The sequence below is a fragment of the Pinus tabuliformis genome, chromosome 4_1 (genome assembly GCF_031772625.1).
Source record: "Pinus tabuliformis cultivar Carrire ecotype Pingquan chromosome 4_1, CPIR1, whole genome shotgun sequence".
In the NCBI taxonomy this organism is placed as follows: Eukaryota; Viridiplantae; Streptophyta; class Pinopsida; order Pinales; family Pinaceae; genus Pinus; species Pinus tabuliformis.
The window spans coordinates 542,350,452-542,372,706 of record NC_142303.1 but is presented as its reverse complement, the minus strand read 5'-3'; the positions used below and the strand labels follow the sequence as shown (position 1 = coordinate 542,372,706).

The 22,255-nt window shown below is 40.1% G+C and overlaps 1 pseudogene; it reads right to left on the bottom strand.

The window, feature by feature from the left end:
• Window positions 1–21,063: 21,063 nt before the first annotated feature.
• On the bottom strand, window positions 21,064–21,657 carry LOC149176982 (heat shock 70 kDa protein, mitochondrial pseudogene; annotated as a pseudogene).
• Between the last annotated feature and the right edge of the window lie 598 nt (window positions 21,658–22,255).

The following is a 22,255-nucleotide window of genomic DNA, read 5'->3' as shown; positions in this document are numbered from 1 at the left end:
TGGTTGAATTTGGGGGTGAAATTCAATAGCAGAGGGGTATAACTGAGTATTTTAGGCCATTGGGCTAATGGAGTCAACAGAGAATGGCTAAACTGGATTTGGTTTCACAGCAAAGGATGGTTTCACAGGGCAAGATAGCTAAAACAGGGAGCAAATGATAACTTGATAGGATGGAATGGGCTCAAAGGGGGAAGAAGGGCAATTAAGAATCCTTCCACATGTTTTGAGAAGAGGGAACTTGGATGATCACTAATAAAAGCAATTAAGGATTTTTACCAAATGATCAATAATGAGTAAACTAGGAAACAGGAGCAATTAAGAATTCACTGTTCATGCTAGTTTAGAAGAAAACATCAAGAATACTAACGATTGAAAACAGATTGCACTGAAGCACTTTCTGAATTAAGCATTTTCGTTTGATATTCAGACATGAAACATAATTGAAATATTTAAACAAGAGAACAATAACACATGAGTTATAAATACTTATTTGTCTGATGTATTGCACATGAATCCTGAGAAAAGTCCTTTGTATTAATTCTTCATCCAGCCAGCCATGCAAAATTTGTCCAACAACACTTTATTCCAAAATAATCAACTTTACAGCAATGTCTAAGAATCCACCCCCAATACTCCGAATGAGGGTGTATTTATACAAAAACTTTACAATAAAATATCTCATAACAAAGTGAGATATAATCTGAGATGACTAACTAGAAGTTACATGAAGATAGGGCCAGATGGTCTCGTAGGTAGCAGATAGAAGCAAACTGATGGTTTGTTGTCCCTACTCTTGAGAATGTGCTGGAGTCAGGTCCTATAATTTGGCATCTCACTGTCTTTGATGTAATTCTGTGTTGGTTGCCCTATTTTTCATCTTCTTACTGATACACTTTACCTGCATCTGATACTCTTTTCCTGTTTGATCTCTGTTTATCCTCTTTCACCACCATTGACTATAGTAAATAACCAAAATTTACCTTTTACTAAGGATAAATTACAAAATTTCTAGCATTTCTTCCCACCATTTTGGCTGTGGTATTCTGGTTTTCTGAAGTTTTCTAAGAGTCTCATCAGTCTCGGTATACCTGAAAAAGGTAGGCTGAATTGGAAACAAGTGCTTTATTTCATGTTCTACATAGAACAGGTTCTCTAGGCTGTCATAGAGAACTCTGCCTGTAGGGAGTGCTTTTATTCCTGATGCACTTGTTGATGAACTTGCTTGATTGCCTGCATATTGATTCAATTTATCCACATAGTCTATATGCCTCATTAATTTGTCATTAATCACTAAAGGACTAGGTAGCCCCTTGCTCTGCAAAATGGAAAATTTCTCCATAAAAGCATTAATCTCTGCCTGCATGTCATGGCATATTCTTTCTAAATTTTGCATCAAAGTTCTTTTGGTTAATACCCTTTTGATTTCTAAAATGGTCCATGTTATGTCTTCAATGCCAAGTTCTTCAAGCTGGTACTTATTCTTACTATTCAAAAAATTTATGAGCCTGTTGGCTTCCTCAGGCATTCTTCCTAATTCTGCTCGTCTTTTGAATTTCCTCTTGGGCTACCTTTACCAAATCAATCTGCTAAAAAATTATTTGGATTGATGGCCAAACATCATTTATTGATTGAGTGATGTTGGCCCAAAGAATTTTCTTAATATCTGCCAGAGGCTTGTCAAATGTAAGGTCTTTTTCTAATGATTTTACCTTATTCTCTAACCCTTTAATTTCCCTTGTCTTTTCTACAACATTTATCTTTGAAAGATCATAGCTTCGTTCCAAGTTGGCATACTGTTCTTTTACCTTTTTTAGCTCTGAAACTTGCAGTTTCATGTCCTCCATTGATTTTATTAGTTCCTTTGTGCTCAAACTTGTAGTACTTTCCTGTGTTGTTCCTGTTGTTGCTGTACCTGTGACCACCTCAGCTGTAACTGCTAGAATGTTTGGTGCCAGAGCCGTTCCAAGGGTTGAAGTAACTGCAGTTGAGACTACTGGTATCACATTAGGAGGCTGAGACGTCGAATCTACCTGCTTGTCCTTCAATTATTTTTCTAGTTCTTGCTCTGTCTCATTCAGTCATTGATTAAGTTTTAAGAGTAAATCCATCAGCTCTTCTTCAGATTTTTTCTTTATAACCTCAGTAGTCTGTGGATGCCTTGATGGAGGCAGCTTTAGCTGCTTCCTCAAAGTAGTAATATCTTCATCTTTCTTTTTGATTAAAGCTTCAGCAGCCTTCACATCTTTTGGATCATGGCCCAATCCAATCACTAACTCTTCCAAAGATTTAATCCTGTTATCTTTAGCCTACGAAGAGGCTCTCTCCAGCTATAATTAGGTTGTTGTATTATCCAAAGAATTTTGTAGTCTGTGGGCCATCATAGCCTTACCAGTCAATGTAGAATAGATCATTTCTCTTGTTTGTTTGTGCAGCTCAATTTGGTCTAAAGGATGAATGTCCTTTGCCATGACCTGAAAATTGGTCCTGAGATAGTCTGCTTCTGATTGAGGCTGTTGCACTTTAGGTTTGAAATAACTCATTATCATTTTACCTTCTTTGATGTCATAGGCTGACATCAATCTGTTTTGATTAGTGGGAGCCATTTTCAAATATTGATTGTAAACCTGAAGTCTCAATGGATCATTTCTGGCTTTTATTTCTATAAATGTTTTCTTGATATCTGAAGTATCCTTTCCTGGTGGTTTGAAAGATGATACCTCTGCACTTTGTTGCCTCTCTAGCTCCTGTCTCTGTGAGCTAGTGGATGTTCCTCCCACTAGAAAAGTTTGCTAGCTATCTACTCCTTCCCTCGTCTGACTATCAATAGTCTCTTCAACAAATTCTTCTTTTGAATGGGGATTTAGCCTTTGCCTTTTGGCACCTAGTTGTCTTGAAGGTCCACTGGCAGGGGTAACTGTTTCCCTGTCTCTCTTTTTGTTTCTTTCTTCATTTAGAGGAGTTTGCATAATTAGAGGTTCTCCCACATTGCCTTGAGTGGGGGGAGTGTGAATTTGGGCCTGTTGCTTGGAAGTTTCAGGTTGTTTTGACATTGTAGATTGCTATGTGGCTTGAATGCTGGTCTCTAGTTCCTTGCCTTTGGATGTTCGTGTCGCTGGTGTGCTGGTTTCCTATGAATGTTGCTGAGAGGTTCCAGCTGTAGAGGCACCAATTCCTGACCTTTGTACCTGCCCAAAAGAATCCAGGTTAAGTGTTTTCTCAAGATCTCTCATAACATTCTCAATATTGACTTGTTCACTATCATTTTCTACTAGGGTCCCTTCCCTCCATTCATCCATATTTGCAAATTATTCAATCTCTGGGATCCTATGGTGAATGTATGGTGACAATCTATTCTTCATTCTTCTATAATAAATGAAGCTGTTAGGGTCATATGGTATCCATCCAAAGCTCTTGTGTAACTTAAGATGATCTTCTAGAATTCTCTCTGCTTCTCTCCATTCTTCCCAATCGTTGCAGACAAAAGGGCCTAACTGATTTTTGATTCTGAGTTGAGATTTCCTTTTGGCTTTATGAAAATGGATCAAGTCTGAATGTATCATTTGTTTGAAATATTCCAATGCAAACTGTCTCATTGGAACGTATTTTGGTAACTTGAAAGGGCAGATCTCACACCCATATATCCTGATTTCTATATGGTTCTTATATAGGTACCAATCACCTATTTTGTACTCCGTGGAGAGCTGCAGGATTCTCTTAATGTCACCACTGATCCTAGGAGGGGAAATTCCTGTCAATAAAGTGGTTGTCGGATGAACAAATAGATCAATGAACTCATTGTAGGAGTAAGGTGAATCAGAGGAATAATGGAAGATGGGACTCCAAAAGATAACAGATCTTGGATTTCCTTTGGTGTCAAGTTTCTTGAAAGGGAAAGGGAAGTTCTCTGACTGATAATACAGCATAAGATGATAGATGAAGGTGGTATACTTGAAGACTCCCTCATTGTCCAGTCTTAGGAATTGGTCATGAATCTTATTGGCAATATAGGAGGCATAATCATACTTGACAGTAGGGGGCTGTCCAGGAGTAAAAATTGACAATAACACTAGGGTTACCTCATCAACATATTCACTAGTGTTGAATCCCATAACTAAAGATATCATATCCACTATAAGTCTTCCCATATCTGTAAAGAAGGTCTGCCCATAAGGAGGTGGGCCCTTGGGCTGATGTTTCTGTAACATGAAAGTCTGAGAAATGCGATTCAGTTTTGTTTGAGACAATTGAGTGGATTTTTCAAGTAAATATCCCATTGAAATGGGAGTGAGAGCTTGACTAGAGTGAAACTGCAACATTTCATTGATGGATTGAGCAGTTATTAGGAAGAGGATTGTTTGGCTTGGGGACATAACTGCTCTGCGGTTAGGGTCATAATTGGCTTGACATTGATGAATTATATCAGGGAAAACATGGATTGAGGGGAGAAAATACATGGGAAGGTTGGATTCCCATAGTCCTAGGATGTCAGAGCCATTCAGGTAATTATCTCTAATTTGGCAAAAGACTTTAAGGTGGTTTTTATCAGTAGCTAGGTCTTTTAATTGAAAGTCTTTATCTGCAAGAGGTAGATAATCTAAATCTTTATGAGGGGCATTCATTGGTGCTACATTCAAAGCCACAGGGGTTTCCATTTCTAGTTCTTGTGGATTTAGAAAAGGAATTAGGGTTTTCTGTGGAAAATAGGAAAAATAACAGGTCTGGAAATTTATATGGTGAAACAAAGACTAAACTTGTAATGAATTTTAGTCTTTCTTCTGTTGAATTATAGTGTAAAACGTGAACTTGCAGGGTTTCGGCGGAAATTGGATAAATACCTGTGTTCGGGGAGTGAACAGTGCAATAATAGGTACAGGTAGTAGCTAACAGGTTCTAGGCTGCGTCGACTGCAATTTTCTTAGCCAGGTGGCAGTCGGAAACCTTGGACAATTGACTTCGACGTTCTTTGCATGGGAACACAGGTTTGCAGTACAGAACAATGAAAATGACGTTCGTTTATTTTATTAACAAAGTCAAGGGTTGGTGGGGGTTTTTGTTTTCGAGCAGATGACGTGTGCGGGAAAATATGTTTTTCGTATGCGAGATAGCAGTAAGCGGTTTGATATCGCACCGCTTTTGGGGATGGGCAGTAATTAGCCTCGGACCAGCGATTCCACAGGATGCTTGACACGTGGCAGAGGTACTGTGCGGAAACCGCTTGGTGATCACGTGTTAATGCGCGGTCACCAAGGGTCGTGCGATCTTGTTAATAGCTATTAGATGTGGGAGGTGCGATGGGACGGCTGACGGGAGGCGCGCTGCGGTGAGGTTTAACAGTGGCGGACCCAACACAATTAAGAATTAATTAATCGTATCGGGGTTGTTGTGAATGGACGGGGAGGTTATTAATTAACCGTGAGGGTTAATTAATCCCTTTTCACGCAGCGGGAGGATTAGGCCATTAACTAGTTACGGGTTAACTATTTAATCCTGGTTAACACGCGTTTATGATTATAATTAACCAAAGGGGTGGGATATATAGTAATTTGGGGATTTTAATATATTTAAATAATACAGGAAAAGGGTAATATTGTGGGGGAGTTATATATTAAATAGGTTAATAGTTAATATGACTATGAGGTGTAAAAGCGCCAAGTAAAAAACATTAAAGTTGTGCATTTAACTTAGGCTTAAGTGGAAAGAAGGGATTTTTATGTGATATTGTGCATTTTTCCTAAATAAAATAAGATTTTACTTAGGAGAAGACTTATGAAAATGAATGAATTATTTATGAATGGTTTTCAGCACTTAGTCTTAGAAATTATTGGGCCGAGGGTCCGGGCCCTCCAGAAGTCAGAGAAATGCTCTGAGCCCCTCCAATTTAGCAAATTCCTTAGTTATTAGGGGAAATTAGTGAATAATTAGGGAAAATGAGAAGGGGTGTTAATTATTTTGACTTTTTTTTGCTTGAGATACTTTCAATGAAGTGTATGCCCTGGCCTTGTGATGAAAGTGAAAGATTAACACATTTAGAGACATTATTCATTACATGTGATTCTGCAACATCAACTTCCTACCCTACCTACTTTAACCTAGCATTTTTTCTTCTTTATTGGGGTGCACTTAAACTGGAAAACCCTCTTCAACTTTTCTTTTACATAATGATATCTATATAAATCTACACTTGTTACATCCAAGGGCTCAGATTAAATTGTTGAGCTCCTTTTATTCACTCTACCTATCTACTTATCTGCCAAGATTACACTGTTTGGTCAGATATTTATTCTCTATTTCTACAACATCAAATTGAAAAATGAATCAGTCAAGTTTAAACAGTTTGACTATTCATGAATTGTGGCGTAAATGACAAGCTGCACACAATTATTTATTACATAAAATGAAGAAGTAGTGGCATTTAGACTTGCACACTTTCTTGGTCTATTTTTGTTTGGGGTTCATTTTGTTTCATTGTTTTGACCATATTTTATTCTTTTTACCCTTTGATTTTTCTTTTAGGGTATACCCTCTTTACATTTTTTAAATTTTTTGATTTTTTTTTGAAAATATGGAAAACCTTTGCAACAAGAAAAGGTATGAACATATTACACAATTCATCAAGTCAATCATGACATATGACACCTATTGGTATAGGGGCCTAACAGTGGCTCCACTTGGGGATGGCTTTCCCTGGTGGAAAGTCACGAACAGTAGATTAGATGGCCTCTGAAAGACTGTATTCTACAATCTTCTTTTTCCTGATGCTTTATTATATGTATGACAATGGTACTTCTGAAGCTTAGGGCTTTCTCTTCGAGCTTCAACTCCAAAAGTCACTGTCCAATCAAAATTGTGACATTACAAAGGATATAGTATGTACATGTTAATCATCATGAAAAATCCTAATAAGTAGGATCAAAGTAGTGTTTTAACATTCGACCATTGACTGATCCTTCTTCTGCTTCCAACGAAAAGGCTAACTTGCCTTCTTGATAGTGTCCAACATAGGTGTGTAGATTTCACTGAAATTTCTTATAAATTTTCAGTAAAAACTCGCCAGCCCGTGAAAACTACGTACCTCAAACAGGATTTTCGGGGATGGCCAGTTGACTATCGCTACAATCTTCTCTAGGTCCATCTTCAACTCGTTTTTTACAATCACGAAACCCAGATAAACCAATTCCTTTTGCAGAAAAGTACACTTTTTCAGATTTATCAGCAGCTTATTCTGCTGCAATTTTTCCAGCACTTTTCGAACATGTCAAAAGTGTTCCTCCTTCGTCTTGCTGAAAATTAATATGTCGTTCAAGTACACTATTACAAACTTCCCAATGTATTCTTTCAGCATTTCATTCATTAATCACATAAAGGTACTGGGTGCATTTCTCAGTCTAAATGGCATTACCAGCCACTCATACAGTCCCTCATTAGTCTTGAAGGTTGTCTTCCACTCATCCCCTTCTCGAATTCGAATCTGATGATACCCACTCTTTAAATCAATCTTGGAAAAATATGTTGCCCCGCTTAGGCAATCCATCATGTCGTCCATCTGTGGCAGTGGAAATCTGTACCAGATGGTAATCTTGTTGATGGCCCTCGAATCTGTTCACATTCACCATTTTCCTATTTTCTTGGGAGCGAGAACTGTTGGAACTGCACAAGGGCTAAAACTTTCCCTTATCAGCCCTTTGTCTAGCAATTCCTGCACCTGCTTTTTGATCTCCTCATTGTCTTTAGGGCTCATCCGATATGCTGCCTTATTCAGCAAACTTGCTCCGGGTATAAATTCAATATGATGACTTATACTTCTTTTAGGGGGCAGTTTATCTGGCAAGTCATCCACCACTATATCGCTAAACTCCTGCAACATCTGTTGAATTTCTGTGGGAAAATTTGACACCTTTGTGTGTAGCAGCACCGTCTTTGCTCTTCTTACAATAGCATAGCTCACTTCATTGTTTTCGATCTATTTCAAAAACTACTTTCCGCCCATTAACAACACTCTTGCCTTACTTGTTTCTGTTGTCTCTTCCTCCTTGATGGGCACAAGCGTGTGCTTGATCCCATCTTTGACAAACTTATAATAGTTTGTCTTCCCGTCATGTACCACCTTCCTGTCATACTACCATGGCCTGCCTAGCAGTATGTGACATACATCCATCGACATTATGTCACAAATGATTTTATCCTTATATCTGCCAATATGAAACTCCACTTCGCATTGCTCATCTACCAACAACTAATGGCCTTTTTGTAGCCATGATACCTTGTAAGGAGTGGGGTGCTTCAACCGCTTCAACCCCAACTTTTCCACCATCTCCGTGGCTACCAGGTTGTCTGTACTCCCACTATCGATAATCAGCTTACAGCACTTACTGTGTGACTTACAAACTGTCCGAAACAAAGCTTTCCGCTGAGTTTGTTCAGCTGTTTCTTTGGCTGATTTCAGCAACACCTTGTTCAAAACTAAGGCTTCCCCTGTTTCCAACACATTTTCTGCTTCTTGGGGAGGTGCCTCTGCTTCTTCTGGCTATGTGACATACGCACCCCTCTGTCCAGCTTGTTTCACCTCAAGACACTCAAAAGATCTGTGCCCCCACTTGTGGCACCTATAACATTGATAACTAGCTCCTCTGCCTCGGCCATTTCCCCTGCCTCGCTGATATGGCCTACCACCTCTCGTGCTGTCACCTCTTTCTGTTGTTCCAGAAGCTTTGGAACTGTTGCCTTTTTCATTACTGCTAGTAGTCCATCCCCTCCCATAAGACTATCCTCTTCCCCTGCTGGTTCCCTGTCCTCTCCTGGAATTTTGTTTTCTGGCGATCTTCTCCTCTGCTTTCATAGCACTCTGATATGCTTCTTCGATGTTTTTCGGGGAAAGAATGTTGATTTCATCTAATATTTCTAACCTTAAACCATTTACATACCTAGCTGTTTTCTTCGGGGTGTCCTCTGTATAACCTGCTCTTAAATTTACCCGGTAGAATTCTTCAGTGTACTCCCTTACTGTCATCCCTTTCTGCTTCAGATTCTGCACTTGCCAATGTAGTGCAATCTGGTAATCCTTAGGCAGAAATCTGCCTTTCAACTTGGCCACCATCCTTGACCATTTCTTGATTGGCAACTTGTTCAATCTCCTTCTCTCTGTTTGGACACTGTCCCACCACAGGGCTGCATGTCCCTTCAACTTTGTCGCAGCGAACTTGACTCTATGGTCTTCACTGACCTCTTCACACTCAAAATATTTATCTAGTTCGCTGATCTAGTCCAACAGAACCTCTGTGGACAAGCTGTTGTCATAATTTGGGATTTCTGGTTTAGGCTTGCTGCTCACCAATAGGACCGACCTCAACAGTCTCATTTCTGGCCCTTCTTCATCCGATCCATCTGTTGTCACTATGGCTTCTTCTTCACTGTCATCTCCTACCTCTGGATCCCTTCTCCTTCCTGCTTCAACTGCCTCCAAATGGGCAGTAAGGATCCTGATCTCCTCTCTCAATCCTTCCTCTGCTATCCTCCAAGCACCTCTTCCACGACCTCATCTTCCTACCTCCATTTCTCAAGCCAATTCTAAATCCTTCTCTGATACCACTATGATGGGACCAGCCCACAATTTTCCACACGCTGAGAATTAACAATAATGTGATTGCTTAATCCACAAACATATAATTAAACAATGATTAGGCTCTAACTCTGGTGATTAGAGGTTAATCGTTGTTAGGGTCCCACCTTAACCCCCTTATTTATGTAGTAGGATCGAGTCATAGTTATAGTTAAGTAAAGAGTCAATAAATCCCATATTAATAATTGTAAGTGGTTAACCCGCATTTAATGACGGGACCATAGTTAGTTGCAAATGGGCCATGGTATTAGATAGATGGTATTAATAAGAACCATGGTATTGCATGTATGAGTCATATATAAAGGACAGAGACTCCCTGCAAAGAGCATCGTGTCTTATTTTGTAATCGAGCTCTGCTCTATTGGAGGTTGCCCCCTCGAAGAGGCAAGTGAACATTGCTTTCTGACTAATAAAATACTTGTTGTTGTTTCTCACTATTCTATTTTTTGGGTATATTTCTTCGCATATTCAATATTTTGGTATCGTCTTACAGGTTAAGAGCATAACAAGTAGTATCAGAGCACTTTCCAGGGCCGGTGGGATCTCCATTTCTTAGCAAAAAAAAATTTGGCTAGAGACGTGTTCCGGCATCTTTAAACCACGGGATCTGTCGTTGAGCGCATACACTTGCGGATTTGGGGAGGCATGCATGCAGGAAATACAAGTGGTGGTCACGCTTGTTGGACTCCCTTGTAACCCCTGTGGGTACCCCTTCGAGTAGTAGCACATTAGACAGAACCGCGCATGGACTATCTTCCAAGTACCCTCTAGGTATATCGGAAGCCCCCTAGCTCCTTTGAAACCTCGCCATAGATAACTATCGGCCATCTCGCTGCTACAGTACACCGAGAACAGCACTCGGAGATATTACTTGCCCGTACGATAGGGTAGTCGGGTTGTACGGCTAAGGGTACAATTGATCCTCCTTAGTTAGAGCCCTGAAACATTGGGCCGTGTACTACTGTCAGACCCTTATGTATATTGCGATCTGTAGCACCTGACACTCCTCGAGACCATAGTTCCCTTTTCTATCTCTGGATCGCGCATAATCTTTGCCAGATCAGATCTCGCAAGTGGGGTTTCCAACAGTAGCAGAAATCAGTCCCGCAATTCAGATTTAACAGAACAACCATTCAGATCTATTAGATCCATCAAATCCGCAGTAGCAATCTATTCCGCCGCTCATAGCTTTGCGATCAGCCATTCAAATCTCTCATATCCACCAGATCAGCCATCCAGATCTGAGTAGTTGTGTGGGGTTCCTATACGGGGGCATGATTTTCGCAGGACTTTTGGCAGCATTGACATTTTGGGGATTCGGCTACTACAATATTCTAAGCAAGGAGTAAAACTCCGTTAGGAGTTTTCAAAAAAAAAAAAAAAGAAGTCAGTCTGAGACCCCCCGAGGCACTTATTGGTGATCTAGCCCATAAGAATTAGGATGACGAGCTGAGCAAGGTGGTACCATTCAATTGTTAGTGCCAAAAAAAATTCGGGCAGTCCCAAATTTCAAGTACATCGGATCGGTGCATGGTAGAAACTAGAGCTCAAGCTATGGCCAATGAGAAGATCGACAAACTTGAACAATCCTTGAAAGACCTCCAAGATCAGCTGACGACACTAACTAACGCACTCTCTAAGGGCAAGGCGGAAGCCCGTGAGGAGGCGTATATTGGCAATGAACACAGTGAGGGTGAGTCTAGTCACTCTCTTCACCTTTGGGGCACCCACCAACAATCCCGTCTGCGACCTCCCAAGCTGGATATACATAAATTTGAGGGTTCTCACTCGGCAGCAAGGGTAGCACAAATGGTGCAGTATTTCAATCTGAATTACATCTTAGATAATGAGACTTAGCTTATGGTGGGGAGCATGTACTTGGACAAAGAAAGATGGCAATGGTGGCAATGGCATCAACGTTGCAATGGAAGGTTTTTGACTTGGGACACCTTCAAAAAAGATCTTATAGAGCGCTTTGACCATGAATTTTCTTTTTTGGGTCGTCTCACTAAGCTCCGACAGACTGGCACAGTGGATGAATATATTACAGCCTTTGAAGCTTTAGCTTTCCGCACTACGAGTATCCAAGATGCGTTCTACACGGAATGTTTTATCAGCGGTCTTAAAGAGGCCATACAAGCCCACATCCGACTACACCACCCTCCCACATGGTCGGAGGCTTGCAGGGTAGCTCATAATGTGGAACGTGCGTTAGCGGCCCTGTCCACTTGCCTAAATTTCACCGCCAAGGGTTGCCCCCCACAGGCTCACTGCACGACTCAAACACTCAAGATTCAAAAGGTGTCACCTGCAGAAATGGTGGAAAGAAGAAAGCAGGGATTATGTTACTAATGTGATGAAAAATACTCCCCGAGTCATAAATGCAAGGAGCCCAAATTCTTTCAAATTGATGCCACTGATTACAGCTCATCGGAGGAAGCCCCGCCACTTGAGGAACCTGAGGAGGAAGAAGAGGACAACCAGAAGGACAATGTCCCTGACGAACCAGTTATTTCGCTGCATGCTTTGGTAGGGATTTCTTCACCTCAAACTCTCAAAATCATAGGTTTTATTAAGCATCACCCAGTAGTAGTCTTGATTGATAGTGGAAGTACACATAATGTTATCCATCAAAGAGTCGTGGAAGCAGTGCATTGTTTTGTACGAGCAGTTTCTAACTTCCAAGTCCAAATTGTGGATGGGGGAACAATGAAATGTGAAGGCCACTGTGAAAATGTCAAACTTCAAATGGGGGATTATCAGTTGAAGACCCACATGTTTGCCATACACATGGGGGGGTGAGACATTGTCCTCGGTGCTGAATGGCTTCGCACACTTGGGCCAATCACAATGGATTTCCAGGAGTTATATATGAGCTTTAAGCAGAACAACTCCACACATACCCTCCGTGAACTCCAGGCGGGAGCTCCCTCTATCATCAGCTCACATAAGATGGAAAAATTGTTAAAAAAGGTCCATCATGGAGTTATAGCTCAATTTAATGCCATCTAGGCCGTCGAACCCAATTCCCTGCCGATTCATCCGGAGATGCAATAGATTTTGAATAACCATCTGCCAGTCTTTGACAAGCCTCATGAGCTTCCACCCTCGAGAGGGGAACATGATCATAGCATCACTTGGTCCCAGGGGCCCAACCACCAAATGTTCGCCCATATAGATATCCATTCACCCAAAAGAATGAAATAGAAAAAATAATCAAGGAACTTTTGGAAGCAAGCGTCATTTGTCCCAGCATTAGTCCTTATTCATCACCGGTGGTCATGGTGCTCAAGAAAGATGGGGAATGGTGTATGTGTCCAGAATTAAGGGCCCTAAATAAGTTGACAGTGAAAGATAAATTTCCCATCCCAGTTGTTGATGATTTGCTGGATGAACTCAATGGGGCTTAATTCTTCACTAAGCTAGATCTTCGCTCAGGCTACCACCAAATTCGCATGAAAGAAGTCGACATTCCAAAGACTGCTTTCAGAACTCATGAAGGCCATTATGAGTTCCTGGTCATGCCATTCGGTCTTTGTAATGCCCCATCTACTTTTCAGAGCCTTATGAACCACCTCCTCAAACCATATCTCAGAAAAATTTTCCTTGTTTTCTTCGATGACATCCTCATCTACAGTTGCACTTGGGCTGCACATCTTCAGCATGTAGATATGCTCTTGCAACTGCTCCACAAGCATAAATTATTTGTTAAGATGCCCAAGTGTTCTTTTGGCATGGAAGAAGTTGAGTATTTGGGCCACATTGTGGGGCGTGAAGGTGTCAAGGTGGACCCCAAAAAGATCTAGGCAATGTAGGATTGGCCTCAACCTAAGACCTTGAAGAGCCTGAGAGGATTTTTGGGTCTCACAGGCTACTATCGCAAATTTTTCCACAATTATGGTCATATTGCGCAGCCCCTCACTCAACTCCTTAAGAAAAATTCATTCTTCTGGAATGATGAAGCACAACAGGCCTTTACAGCTCTCAAAAATGCCATGTGTTCCACTCCAGTCTTAGCACTACCCGACTTCACCAAATCTTTTGTCATTGAATGTGATGCTTCGGGTACGGGTATTGGGGTGGTCCTAATGTAGGAAGGTCGACCCTTGGCCTTCACAAGCCAATAACTAAGTGGGAAGAATCTGGGAAAGTCTACCTATGAGAAGGAAATGATGGCCATCTTACATGCAGTAGATACCTAGCGACCTTACTTATTGGCGCGACGTTTCCAAATCCGCACAGACCATCACAGTATTAAATATTTTTTGGAGCAACACCTATCCTCCACACAACAAAATAAATGGCTCGCCAAAATGTTTGGATATGATTATGGGATCATTTACAAGAAAGGGAGTGAAAATATTGTAGCAGATGCATTATCTCGCAAATTTGAGGAGGAAAGTACCCTGCTCGCAATTTACCTTCCCATTCCAGAATGGATTGAAGAGGCTCGTAGGGAATGGTTTTCACATCCCTGGCTCTCACAACTCATTACTCAATTGCAGGCGGATCCACATTCCACCAAGGGCTACTCGTGGCAGGATGAGATTCTTCGCTACAAGGACAGAGTCGTAATATCACCAACATCCACCCTCAAAAGCCACATTTTGGCAGAGTTGCACTCATCCCCCACTACAGGACATTCAGGCTTTCAGAAGACGTATGCTCACACTAGAAGATCATTTTTTTGGATAGGCATGAAAAAGGACATCCTTACGTTTGTAGCGGAATGCGATGTCTATCAGCGCCACAAAGGGGAGACAGTCAAAGCACCAGGCACATTACAACCATTGCCCATCCCGGCATCAATATGGACGGAGGTTTCTATGGATTTCATTACAAGTCTTCCAAAGTCAGGAAACAAGTCAGCCATCATGGTGGTTGTGGACCGACTTTCTAAGTATGCTCATTTTTGCGCCCTACCCCACCCTTTTACACCGACTTTGGTTGCTCAATCTTTCATGGATCAGATCTTGAAATTGCATGGCATGCCCACTTCTATTGTGTCTAATCGTGACCCGATATTCACCAGTAATTTTTGGTAGGAACTCTTTAGGCTACAAGGTACCCAACTAAAACTCAGTACTTCCTATCATCCATAAACGGATGGCCAAACTAAAGCAGTCAACAAATGTCTAGAAACCTACCTTAGGTGTTTCACTTCAGAAAAGCAACATCTTTGGGTACAGTGGTTACCTCTAGCTGAATGGTGGTATAACACCAACTATCATGCCACCACCAAAGTGACTCCCTATGAAGCAGTTTATGGTCAACTCCCTCCTTCCCCTACTTCTTATATCAAGGGGTGCTCAAAGGTACAAGCAGTGGATCAACTCCTACAAAATCGCACAACCATGCTCGCCCATCTTAGAGAGAATCTTCATCAAGCTCAAAACCACATGAAGCAACAAGTAGATCAGCATCGCTCAGAGCGCCAATTTCAAGAAGGGGATCAGGTATTTTTGAGGCTGCAACCATATAAGCAAACATCACTCAAAGACAAGGGTTGTCAAAAACTATCTCCAAAATTCTACGGACCGTATCGAGTACTTCAGCGCATTGGAGAAGTGGCCTACAAGCTAGCTTTGCCACCCACTGCAAAAATCCATCCAGTTTTCCATGTCTCATGCCTCAAGAAAGTGATTGGGAACAATTGCAGAATTCAAACTAGTCTACCTAAATTGGATGAAGAAGGGTCAATCTAGCTCCAACTTGAACAGGTCCTAGACACACGAGAACAGCACCTGCGTGGCTGCATGATCAAGGAAGTCCTCGTCAAGTGGAAAGACACCTCTCCGGAAGATGCAACCTGGGAACCAGCCACTATTCTTCAGCAGTTTCCACAGCTTCAACCTTGAGGACAAGGCTATTCTTAAGGGGGAGGGCATGTTAGGGTCCCACCCTAACCCCCTTATTTATGTAGTAGGATCGAGTCATAGTTATAGTTAAGTAAAGAGTCAATAAAGCCCATATTAATAATTGTAAGTGGTTAACCCGCATTTAATGATGGGACCACAGTTAGTTGCAAATGGGCCATGGTATTAGATAGATGGTATTAATAAGAACCATGGTATTTCTCCATGGTATTGCATATATGAGTCATATATAAAGGATAGAGACTCCCTGCGAGGAGCATCGTGTCTTATTTTGTAATCCAGATCTTCTCTATTGGATTTTGCCCCCTCGAAGAGGTAAGTGAACATTGCTTTCTGACTAATAAAATACTTGCCGTTGTTTCTCACTATTCTATGTTCTGGGTATATTTCTTCGCATATTCGGTATTCTGGTATCATCTTGCAGGTTAAGAGCATAACGATCGTGAGATGGTTCTGGATTTATGTTGGTTGGAATTTATGTTAGAATTTATTACTGTAGAGCTGGCAGTACGCACCTCGGTTATCGTTTCCCACTCTTTTCTCTATGCCAAAACCTTGGTTACCATGTCATTTTTCATTTTTACACTTGCAATTCTACTGTGCTGAGGGTTTGGTTTGGAAGTGGTTTTCTGTGTTGTATATGGACGGAAATGAGCCACAAGCTCTGCCTGCGCCGGCTATGGGCTGTGCTACTTGCTGGTGTGGCTTTGTCGCTCATTCTGGTGACTTGTTTGCTTGGCTCTTTGGCACAGAGTGACGGTTTGCTCGTTCGTGTAAGAAAATGACCACTGTATTTGTCTTGTTTGGTCTCTCAACTGGTATTTGTTCTGTTGTTCTCTCGTTTTATTGTGGTTCTGTTTGCTAAATTTGGTTAATGGCTTCGCATGCTTCAGGTTGCAGTCGCGGTGGCCTCCTTCTGCTCACAATGTCTCTTCAGGTAAGCTTTCTATCCATGTTTTATTTCTTCCCTCGTCTTTTTCTGGTTCTAACAATGATTTCTCCTCGGTCTCAGGTTGTTGCCGTGGACTGTGGCTCATTGGCTTGCATTCTTTCCGCGCAGATAAACCTCCAGGTAAATGCTTTTCTCACTGTGTATAAAGTTCATTACCCTTCGTTTGTTTTCCTCTGCTTACAGTTGGCCTGACAGGATTGCCCTGTTTTGGTCTTGCAGGTCGGGGGTTTGCTCCTGGATGTGGTTGGTGTGAGCGCCTCGGCTCTTACCCGGTAGGCTCTGCCACTGTCATCAACTCGTGTCTAAGATTAGGGTCTGTCAGTTTTTGTTGGATTGAGTTCCCAATACTTGTTTGTTTATGCCCCTTTGTCGTCGCTATGTGACCTAGGTTAACTTGATACAACCCTTGTTTATATTTCACACTTTTGTAACTCTAAATTTGTATTGAAGGGTGCCTGTCCCAAAACCCTCGTCTAGGGTTTTGCTGGTTCGTTGGTTTTGTTTTCTTTTCACTCTGTCTAGTGGGTTAACCCTGGACTATCATATGTAAACAAATGTATGCCTTTTTCATTGGAATGAAAAGAAAATTATGATGGATTGAGTTTATACTTGTTACCTCTATCTGGGTTTGATTACTTAGCATTCAGGTTCTCATTCTTGCTCGGACTGTTTGTAATGCACTTGACTCTTCTGGCCGTGGGCTTTATTTGTTGATTGCCAACCTTCGTGATGGAAACTCGCGTGCAATTCTTGTTGTCTACGTTCTGTTCTTTAGGAGAGAAAGCAAATGAAAGTATACACATGCACCATATCTGCTATTCTGGTTTATTTAATGATTAGGGAAGAAAAATATAGATAAATGTTACAATACTGTTACAGATGGATGGATTCAAAAATGAATTAAAATTTATCTATCTTCTATTATTGTACTCGTATGCTGAACCCTCAGAATGGTTTACAATTTTTGTATTTGTACTTGTTTTTCCACAGTTATCCGAAATGTGCGTAGTTACTTTTCAGTTGTTTATTCTATTATTTACATAACTGTTGGTTGATTCAGTTCTTCTTGCATTGCAAGATTTTTACATTTTGACATGATTGTCTTTTTCTTTTCTAAAACGAAAGAAACAGTTAGAAGACCATTATTCACTAAAAGACAGACAATTGTGACAGTGACCATAACTAACTGTACTGTTCCCTAACTAATCATGAAATTAAAAAAAAAAACAATAAGTCCCTACATTCTGTTTTGAATAATTAAACACAAAGAAACCAAACACTGATAAACTTTCCACCTTTCTGGAGACCAACACTCGGTCATGGTGCCCTTAGCTGGATGCTCCTGCATCACTTGAGATTATTTCAATTCTAATAAGTTCCTCCATGTTGTGATTATTTCAATTTTAATAAGTTACTCATTATTATTTATAACATTCATTTATATATAAGAAAATTTTATTTAGCAAAATGGTCCATTACTTTTAATAAATTTAAAAAATTATATTCGTGCCATGTGGCTCCCCATCCACCAATTTCCTAGGGATTTGAGATTATTCCAATTCTAATAAGTTCTTCCATGTTGAGATTATTCCAATTCTAATAAGTTCCTCATTATTTTTTATAACATTCTTTATATATAAACAAATTTTATTTAACAAAATGGTCCATTACTTTTACTAAATTAAAAAAATTATATTCATGCCATGTGGCTCCCCACCCACCAATTTCCTAGGGATTTGAGATTATTCCAATTCTAATAAGTTTCTCATTATTATTTATAACATTCATTTATATAAAAGTAAATTTTATTTAGCAAAATAGTCCATTACTTTTAATAAATTAAAAAAATTATATTTGTGCCACGTGGCTCCCCACTTAGCAATTTCGTAGGGATTTGAGAATATTCCAATTCTAATAAGTTCCTTCATGTTGATATTATTCCAATTCTAATAAGTTGCTCATTATTATTTATAACATTTATTTATATATAAGAAAAAAATATTTAGAAAAATGGTCCATTACTTTTAATAAAATAAAAACTTAGATTGGCTGCCCCCCACCCACCAATTTCCTAGGGATTTGAAATTATCCCAATTCTAATAAGTTTCTCATTATTGTTTATAACATTCATTTATATATAATAAAATTTTATTTATCAAAATGTTCTATTACTTTTAATAAATTTGAAAAATTATATTCATGCTATGTGGCTCCCCACCCACCAATTTCCTATGGATTTGAGATTATTCCAATTCTAATAAGTGCCTCCATGAAAAGTTCCTCATTATTATTTATAACATTCATTTGTATATAAGAAAATATATAACAAGGTATTTTCCCATGTCTTCACTATGGTGCAAATAAATTCCATCCACTCTTGTGTTAAGATGTCCCTCAATGTGTTCAAAAATCATATTGTCTACTCCAATATTCTTCTCACGCTGGAGGAATGTGAGCTACAAGTTGTGAATGTTACGTCTTCTTCGATTAATAACAAAGTTTTTCATACCATATGTTATCTCAAAATCAGGCCCTGGAAGGCTGCAGACCAGGAAGACTTCAAGCAACTGTTTCAAACCAATCTTTTGACTAAGGCTTAGCCTCCTTAGCCTGAGAGGGCTCTCTCATAGGGTTATTGATTTTGATTAAGAATAAGATGGCTAACTCTTGTAAAATAGCAGTGAATAAAATGATTGCTGGAAATACATTAAACAAGATTACCCATTGGGCCTATGGAGTCAATAAAACCTCAGTAAACAATGATACTGCCTTTACATAGAAGTCAGGGCATTTAGCATTTGGATGTTCAGAACACAACTCATATAAAACCACGGTTCATAAATGCATACAGGAAGTCAGAGCACCATAAGTGAATTTTGAGTGATTACACATTTATGCAACTATAAAAGACATTAAGGAAAGAATAACATCACACATTCTGAACATGGAAATCCTTCATGAATCCTGAGAAGAAAAGCAGCTCTATTATATTACTGAAACTCTGTCTCTTTACATAAGCCAAACAGTCTTCTGTTATAAATTCCAACCCTCATTACATAGATGTTTCAGCTATATATAGAGTTCTTATTCTACTGTATCGATATTCCTCCTCCAGCATGAGGGGAATTCGATAACTACCTCTAATGACACCTATCAACTATTTAACTAACTAATAATTACAACTGACTGTTAACTGTAGTTTTTAAGAGTTCTAAATCAAGTAGGATTCTAACACTGTGTTATGCTAATAATAGCCTTGATACAATGGTTCTTGTTTTTTGACATCTGGTTCCCTTCTGGCGGTGGCTGTGATGGATGTTTGTAGCTGCTTACTGGCCTTTAATGTCGTATCCTTTTACCTCTCCTGTCCCTGTTTTTATGCCTTTGTTTTCCTCAAAATATTCAACTCCAAAGAAACATGCCTTTATCCTTTTAATTACTCAAAAATGGAGAAAACTGCCACGTCTTTGATCTGTTGTCCACTTTTTGCATACGTGAAAGCCAAAACTTTTGCAAACTGTAACTGTTTCACATATCCTGAGCCAATTCAAAGGCAGAAACAATTAATCCAGGAGAGAATTCATCAAATGCAAAGCCATTGCAGAACAAAACTTTCGACTGCTTAATTGCCCTCTCAGCTTTTGCAGATAATTTATTGATCCAGCTGAATGCGGGCTCCTTATTAAAATTGAAGCGACTGCAAAAACTATGCCTTCGAGCAGCATCTATTAGGATATCAGCCAGTTTTGGCAAATTCTCTCTGTGATTTTCCTTCATTAAGATCTCCTTATTACTTCGACTACCTGCAGGAACTATCTCTGGCTGTTCCACAGATTTAGAGCTAGAGGCTTTCTCCAAGATGTGCACTGGTTGATCCATAGGCATAGCTCTGACTGCTGTTTGACCTTTTCCAGCAGCATCATGGTGTCCAAAGCTCTGCAATCTTTTCTCATGAAGTTCAACAATTTCACTAGTGAATATCTTGTCAGAGAGGTCACGAAAAAGATTGTTGATGCCAAAAAGTTCCCCCTTAAATTCTTTCGAATCCTGCACACCATCAAAGTAGCGTTTTTCAAGGTTTCCAGAAACAGCAATGTTGAAAAGCTGTTGTTTATATATTTGGTGGCTATAAACAGGTTCCTCCAGGGATCCTGCAACAAGAAAGCGAAATACTGTAATATGTCGTTTCTGCCCATAACGGAATGACCGGTCTTGTGCTTACAAGTCCATTGCAGGGTTCCGGTTTGGATCAGATATAACCACTCGATTTTCACTAATGAGATTTAGTCCTAGCCCACCAGCGCGAGTAGAAATAAGGAAGACCTGCTTGCTTGGACTTCTATTAAAATTGTCAACAAGGAACTGGCGACTATTCATTGGAGTTGACCCATCAAGCCGAGAAAAGCAATATCCCTTACGAATAAGAAATTTCTCCAGTATGTCTAACATCCTGACAGAATAGCTAAAGAGTAAGATTTTGTCGCCTTGTGAAATCCAAGATGCCATGATTTCGAGCAATGCTAGGAAAAAACCGTTCTTTATGTGAAGGCTGTTTCTCTCAATTTTGTGATTATATGTGATGCCATTTCTTCTTTACCTTCCAATACTCTCACTCCTACCTAAGTTTGACCATCTGTAGCAGTTGAAAACACCTGACATTTCTTTGTTGGAATTGTGGTGTTTCTGTTGATAAGCCGTGTGAATACACCACCCAGAGTTTCAATTCCCCACGACAGAGGAGTAACATCAAGAGGAAGTAACTCTTTCACATCACCAATGGCAGCACCCATGGCAACGGCCTCATCGGGGCTCACACCTTTACCACGGCATTTCTCCAACCTCTACCATAAACAAGAATAGCATTTGCCTTGTTATAAGTAGTAAAATCACTTCAAACACTTTGACAAAATGACTGCGAGAGTAAAGCCTGTATAAATATCTTCACTTATATTAATGACACGAGATGCCTTGCTTATGCCTCCTCGTGTGATATGAAAATTCCTATCAAAGACATCTGGATGTCCATAATGCATACGGACCTTGAGAGGATTTGCCAGGACACGTTGACCCAAAGTCACAAAACTTGTTTCCTGGTTAGACATGAACCAGGCTAAAGATGATACACTTCCAGTAAATACATGCTCACGAACACCAAGTATTGTTGGGGGGCGAAGCCCATAATGACCATAAAATTCTTCAAGAAGATTGCGCATTTGAGAGCCTCCTCGAAATAGTTGTCTTGATTCATGTCAATTGTTCATCTATAACCTGCAACCATGCAACAAGCTGTGTAATAACACCGTTTCTGGTTGTAATAAGCAATGGATTCTTCAGCAGTAGGGTAGAACTTGAGGTAAAGAAGAAGACTCGATATCATGAGCCCTGTTCTAGCCATGCCAGCTTTACAATGAACAACTACTACATTCTCAATATCTTCCTTCAGCCATGAGTATGCACTTTGACAATATTTCGTTTTTACTCCTTCACCTGTAATATTTCCCTTCAGATTTAGAACTGATGACAAGCATACACGCAGGAGCTTGAGAGCATGCCTCCTATAAAATGCATCCACCCCAGAGCTATTTTGCATGACAGTTGTTATGGATTCGAACAAACCCCCAATTTTGCAGCGCAGCCTAAAACATGATGCGCTGCGAAACTACAAAAAGGCTTTATGCGCTGCGGAAACGCTTCAAAAAACAAAAATCAAACTTAGACTAGCACCGAATTTAAAATATTTTCCTTGAGTGATAACAAGTGGCTCCACTTGGGATAGTGTGCTCCTGCGGTACACTAAGAACATGCAGGTCC